The sequence below is a fragment of the Canis lupus genome, chromosome 22, assembly GCF_048164855.1.
Source record: "Canis lupus baileyi chromosome 22, mCanLup2.hap1, whole genome shotgun sequence".
In the NCBI taxonomy this organism is placed as follows: domain Eukaryota; kingdom Metazoa; phylum Chordata; class Mammalia; order Carnivora; family Canidae; genus Canis; species Canis lupus.
Genome location: NC_132859.1, coordinates 48741303 through 48747302, shown reverse-complemented (window position 1 = coordinate 48747302; position 6000 = coordinate 48741303).

Sequence of the window (6000 nt, the reverse complement as noted above, 5' to 3'; positions counted from 1 at the left end):
TCCCAGGACTGCAAGATTATGCCCTGAGCCAAAGGCAGATGCTCTACCACTGAGCCACCGAGGCATCCGCGATAGCCATTTTAAAACCTGTTGGGAATGCTTGACTGTAAAAGTTGCCAAGATAAGCCTCAATCACTGAAATCAAAGTTGACATCTTTTGAGTGAAACACCAAGAAACTACCCCACCCAAGAAAACAAAGTTGTTGTCAGGCCACCTGTCCTAGCAGGCCCCGAAAGGGCTTAGTTGAGCAGAAAGTACATTCACATCACAGAACCCACCAGGCATAAATGTGTGAATACCCAGTCAAAACCATGTGTCTGTATGACTTTGGAGTAAAAAGGACATGTTCCCATTTCTCAGTGTTGCTGGAAAATTTTGTTCCCAAACCCAGCTCCAAACTCCATACATCTTCCTCTTAAAGGGTTACCCTCTCATCCTCATTTCTTCCAGAAGTACCCTCATTCTAGCATTAGGCTAGGCACAGAGGGTCAAGAGTAAATGTAAATCATAACCCTGCCTTAAAAAAATAAATCATAGCCTTGTGGGGGAAAAGAAGATCAACACTGGAAATGGTGAGTTAATTGGGAAGACTATAATTGGTTTTAAACTGCCCTAGAGGGACACCTGAGTGGCTCAGTAGTTGAGCGTCTACCTTTGGCCCAGGGTGTGATCCTGGAGTCTCAGGATGAAGTTCCACATTGGGCTCCCTGCATGGAGCCTGCTTCTCTCTCTGTCTATGTCTTTGCCTCTCTCCTTCTCTCTCTATATCTCTCATGAATAAATAAATAAATCTTAAATAAATAAATAGAATAGAATAGAATAGAATAAACTGCCCCAGACGATGCTTAAATGAAACTACCACTTCCTGAATATGAAGAATTAGAAAGAATAAGCCAACACACCCAAAACCTTTGCAGGTGGGAACATGGCCCCCACTTGAATGAAAAATGCTGCAAGTCAGGCATGAAATTAAACCACAGATGGACTTGGCTTACATCCCTGAATATAGCTCACTTCCACACCGTCTACTATTCATTCCTAACTCTGAATGCGTACAGTATTTATGTTGAGGAGAGGGCAATATGAAAGAATATAGCAAGTCCATCCCTATCCAGATGCCAACAGCATTTTTCATAGAACTAGAACAAAATTTCAAAATTTGTATGGAGCTACAAAAGGTTCCAAATAGTGCAAGCAATCTTGCAAGAGAAAAACGGGGGTGGGGGTGGGGGTGACTGGGTGGCAGGCACTGAAAGGGCACTTGACGGGATGAGCACTGGGTGTTATTCTGTATGTTGACCAATTGAACACCAATAAAAAATAAATTTATTAAAAAAAAGAAAGAGAAAAACGAAACTGGAGGTATTACAATTCCAGATTTCAAGTTATACTACAAAGCTATAGTAATCAAAACAGTATAGTACTGGCACAAAAATAGACACATAGATCAATAGAATAGAAAGCCCAGAAATAAACAATTATATGTTCAATTAATATTTGACAAGAGGCAAGAATATGCAATGGGAAAAGACAGTCTCTTCAACAAATGGTGTTGGGAAAACTGGACAGCTACATATGAAAGAATGAAACTGGATCACTTTCTTACAACATCCAAAAAAGAAAGCCAATGGAACAAGGACAGGGGCACCTGGGTGGTTCAGTCAGTTAAGTGTCAGATCCTTGATTTCAGTTCAGGTCATGATATCAGGGTTGGGAGATCAAGCGCTATGTCAGACTCTGTGCTGAGTGTGGAGACTGCTTAAGATTCTCTCTCAGGGTGCCTGGTTGGCTTAGTCAGTTGAGCAACTAACTGCCTTTGGCTCAGGTCATGATCTCCAGATCCTGGGATCAAGCCCTGAATCAGACTTTCTGCTCAGGGGGAGTCTGCTTCTTTCTTTCTTTCTTTCTTTCTTTCTTTCTTTCTTTCTTTCTTTCTTTCTTTCTTTCTTTCTTTCTTTCTCTCTCTCTCTCTCTCTTTCTTTCTTTCTCTTTCTTTTAGTTCTCTCTCAAATATATAAAATCTTTAAAATAAAAATAGAACTACCATATGATCAGTAATCATATGACTAGGTATTTACCCAATGACTACAAAAACATTAATTTGAGAGGATACATGCACCTTTATGTCTATTTATGTTTATTTATTTTTTTAAAGATTTTTTATTTTTATTTTTTTACTAGGCCTTTTTTTTTTTTTTTAAGATTTTATTTATTTATCCACAAGAGACACAGAGAAAGAGAGAGGCAGATACACAGGCAGAGGGAGAAGCAGGCTTCATGCAGGGAGTCCGATGTGGGACTCGATCCCAGGACTCCAGGATCATGCCCTGGGCGGAAGGAAGGTGCTAAACCGCTGAGCCACCCAGGCATCCCCCCCCCTTTTTTTTTTTAAGATTTTATTTATTTATTCATGAGAGACACAGAGAGAGAGAGAGGCAGAGACACAGGCAGAGGGAGAAACTGGCTCCACGCAGGGAGCCTGATGAAGATTTTTATTTTTAAGTAAGCTCCATACCCAACATGGGGCTTGAACCCACAACCCAGAGATCAAGTCACACACTCCACCAGCTAAGCCAGCCAGGCATTCCCACCTCTATGTTTATTACAGCATTATTTACAATAGCCAAATCATGGAATAAGCCCAAGTGTCTATTGATAGATGAGTGGATAAGATGTGGTATATATACAGGGGAATATTACTCAGCCATAAAAAATGAATGAAATCTTGCAATTTGCAACAACTCAGATGGATCTAGAGAATATAAAGCTGAGGGAAATAAGTCAGAGAAAGACAAATACCATATGATTTCACTCATAGGTAGAATTTAAGAAACAAAACAAATAAAGGGAAAAAAAGAGACAAACCAAAAACAGACTCTTCTTTCTAGAGAAAAGATAGTTACCAGAGAGAAAGGTGGGAGGGGATGGGTGAAATAGGTGAAGGGGATTAAGAGTTCACTTACCATGGTGAGCACTGAGTAATGTATAGAATTAAACACCTGAAACCAGTTTAACACTGTGTGTTAACTATGCTGGAATTAAAGAAAGAAAAAAGATATAGAAAGTCCATAAGGAGAAAATAAAGCCTATAGGGACACCTGGGTGGCTCAGGGGTTGAGCATCTGCCTTTGGCTCAGGGTGTGATCCCAGGGTTGGGGATAGAGTCACACATCGGGCTCCCTGCAAGGAGCCTGCTTCTCCCTTTGCCTGTGTCTCTGCCTCTCTCTCTCTCTCTCTCTCTCTCTCTGTGTGTGTGTGTCTCTCATGAATAAATAAACAAAATCTTAAAAAAAATAATAAAAAAATATAAAGGAGTTTGAGGGGCTCCTGGCTGGCTCAGTCACTAAAGCATGTGACTCTTGATTTCGGGGTTGTGAGTTCAAGCCTCACATCTGGTGTAGAGATTACTTAAAAATAAAATATATTTTTTATTTTTTTAAAAAATAAGTTCGACTTTTTTACAATCAATGACATAGCATTTTATACATTTTAGGGGGAGCAAATGGTTGTTGTTGAGGAGTGAGGCAATAAGGAAAGACTACTCTTCTGACCTGCAGCAGGCCAAACCCAAGTCCATCCCATACCTGGACACTGTAACATCTACTTCAACCACTGAGGGAGGGGAGGGCCTTGGCATCTCACCCTGAGTTGTTTTTGTATTTACTTTGGTAAGTGTGATATAAAGGGAAAAACTTAAGACATTTTCCTTTCCTTATTTTGTACTCAAGATTTTGCTGATATTTGTCTGCTGATCAGTGTGTAAACACCATGAATAATTTCAATATGATTCTTAACATAAGCATGAACTTCTAATGTCATGTTAATACAACTCTTCTCTAAAGAAGTATTCTAACCACCTTCCAAGTTAAAATTTAGAAGCAATTTTTCCCCCAAAATGAAAAGCTCGGGCAGCCCAGGTGGCTCAGCGGTTTAGCGCCACCTTCAGCCCAGGGCCTGATCCTGGAGACTCGGGATCGAGTCCCACGTCGGGCTCCCTGCATAGAGTCTGCTTCTCCCCCTGCCTGTGTCTCTGCCTCTCTCTTTGTCTCTCATGAATAAATAAATAAAATCTTAAAAAAAAAAAAAAACCAACAAAACACCAGTTTAATCGTGAGAAAACCAGACATATTCAAAGTGAGGAAATATCTAAAGATAACCCTCAAAAGTATCAAAGTCATGAAAAATGAAGAAAAATTGATAAACACCACAGATTGGAGCTTATTTGGGAGCATGATGACTAATAACAGAATTAGTCGCAGGACAGAAAAAGTACATTAGTGGCTAAACTGATGAATCAAAAAGAGTCTCTGGTTTAATTAATGGTATGGACTTGATGGGATGAGCACTGGGTGTTATTCTGTATGTTGGCAAATTGAACACCAATAAAAAATAAATTTATTATAAAAAATAAAAATAAAATAAAAATAAAAAACTGTAATGTATAAAAAAATAATTAATGGTATGGTACCGGGATCCCTGGGTGGCGCAGCGGTTTGGCGCCTGCCTTTGGCCCAGGGCGTGATCCTGGAGACCGGGGATCGAATCCCACATCGGGCTCCCGGTGCATGGAGCCTGCTTCTCCCTCTGCCTATGTCTCTGCCTCTCTCTCTTTCTCTCTCTCTGTGACTATCATAAATAAATAAAAATTTAAAAAAATTAAAAAAAAATGGTATGGTACCAATGTTAATGTATTAGCTTGATATATATGTTATAACATTAGCAGACTTTTGGTGAAGGGTATACAGGAACCTTCCATGTAATCTTTGCAAGTTTTCTGTAAATCTACAATTACTTCAAAATAAGTTTAAAAAATAGAAGAAGGAATTCTATATGTTGGCAAATTGAACACCAATAAAAAATAAATTTATTAAAAAAAATAGAAGGAACAAGAAAAGGAGGAGAAAAGCAAAGGGAAGCAGGAAAACACAATTGGCAGGATTGTAAAATGGTACAACTGCTATGGAAAACAGTATAGCAGGCCCTCAAAAAATTAAAAATGGAATTACTATATGATCCAGCAATACCACTCCTGGGTAAATACCCAAAGAACTCAAAGCAGGATCACGAAGATATACTTGCACATCCATGCTCCTTTCAGCATTAGTCCTCATTGCCAAGAGGTAGCAATCCAAAAGTTCATCAGTGGATGAATGAAGAAAGAAAATGTGGTATACACATAGAGTGAAATACTATGCAGCCATAAAAAGGAAATTCTGTCATAAGCTACAGTGGGCCTCCAGGATATTATGCTAAATGAAATAAGCCAGTCATACACAAAAAAATATTGTATGATCTCACTCATATGAAATGTCTTAGGTAGTCCAAATCATAGAAACAGAAAGTGGAAAGGTGGTTGCCAAGGGCTGGGGGAGGGGAGAGGAGGAATTAGTGTCTAATGGATATAGTTTTATAAGATGAAAAAGTTCTAGAGATCAACTGTACAACAATATGAACATACTTAACATTACTGAACTGTGCACTTAAAAATCATTATCATGGGGGGTGTGGTGCGGGGGGCTCTGTCTGTTAAGCATCCAACTCTTGATTTCAGCTCAGCTCATGATCTCAGGGTCTCAGGATTGAGCTCAGTGTCAGGTCCCACACTTAGCACAGAGTCAGCTTGAGGATTTCTCTCCCTCTCCCTTTGCCCCTCCCTATGCTTACACTCTCTTGCATACTCTCTCTCTCAAATAAATAAATAAATAAATCTTTTAAAAAATGGTCAAGATGGTAAGTTTAATATTATAGGGTTTTTTTTTACCACAAAAAATACGATATAGCAGATTAAAATTCAACAACTGAAAAATATAAAAACTAAAAATCAAGAACTCAATAGATGAATTTAAGAGAGATTTCGTCAACTAGAAGACAGGTTTTAAAAAAAATCTAAAAATGAAGTTCAGAAAGACAAAAGATGGAAATGTAGAAGCAAAGGTAAGAGATACAGATGATACATGAGAAGATCTAGCATACATTTAATAAGACTCCTTAGAGACAGA